The sequence below is a fragment of the Corvus brachyrhynchos genome, unplaced genomic scaffold, assembly GCF_000691975.1.
Source record: "Corvus brachyrhynchos isolate BGI_N302 unplaced genomic scaffold, ASM69197v1 scaffold443, whole genome shotgun sequence".
Taxonomy (NCBI): Eukaryota; Metazoa; Chordata; class Aves; order Passeriformes; family Corvidae; genus Corvus; species Corvus brachyrhynchos.
The window spans coordinates 68,514-69,376 of NW_008237220.1; the positions used below are offsets into that span (position 1 = coordinate 68,514).

At 61.0% G+C, this 863-nt stretch overlaps 1 long non-coding RNA gene across 1 annotated transcript; it reads right to left on the reverse strand.

Annotated features, from left to right (window-relative positions):
• Window position 1: 1 nt before the first annotated feature.
• On the reverse strand, window positions 2–861 carry LOC108445354. Its single transcript, XR_001860178.1, has 3 exons — window positions 796–861; window positions 402–531; window positions 2–51 (listed from the first exon to the last, which is right to left on the reverse strand). It is a non-coding gene; the product is annotated as an uncharacterized LOC108445354 (long non-coding RNA).
• Window positions 862–863: the final 2 nt, after the last annotated feature.

Below are 863 nucleotides of genomic sequence, written 5' to 3' on the forward strand. Positions count from 1 at the left end.
GCGCCTCATCGCCCAGAGCTGCTGCTTGCGCCGCTGCTGCCGCTGCCAGGCCTGGGGACACCGCGCGGGGACACGGACCCGTCAGCCCAGCGCCCCGTTCCCAGGGGAATCCCATTCCCTGGCACCCCCAAGCCCTGGGACCCCCATCCCTTGGGATCCCGCTCCTCAGGACCTTCAACCCCCGGGAGCCCGGATCTCTGGGATCTGCCATTCCCTGGGATCCTCTCCCTCCTCCTCCTCCTCCTCCCTCAGGCCACGGTGGCTCCCTGTCCCCTCCCGGCGATGCCACCACGTCCCCAAGGTCACAAGAGCCCCGATCCTGCCCCGCGCTGTCCCCAGCCTCAGTCGTGGCCGATCCAACCCTTCCGACCCCTTCCCAAATTCCCCCTGGAATCTCGCACCTCCCAATCCTCCCTCTTCATCTGCTCCAGGCGCTCCAGGACCCTCCGGCCCTCCTGGAATTTCTGCTCAGCCCTCAGCGCCCGCTGCTGCCGGTGCTGCTCCATCTGCCTGAGCACCTCCAGCCTAGTGCTGGGAATGCGGGAGTGGAAAATGCAGGAAAGAAGGGAAAAGAAGGGGAAATGGGGGAAAAAAAGGGAAAAGGAAGAAGGGAAAAGAAGGGAAAAGAAAGGATAAGAAGGGAAAAGAAGGGTGAAGAAGGGAAAAGAAGGGAATAGAAGGGAATAGAAGGGAATAGAAGGGAATAGAAGGGAATAGAAGGGAAAAGGGGAAATGGAAAAGGGGAAATGGAAAAGGGGAAATGGAAAAGGGGAAAGGGAAGATGGAGCCGCGCACCTGATGAGCTCCTGCTTCCTGCGGCGCTCCAGCTCTTCCTGGAACTCCAGCCCCTTCTCCCGCTCCTC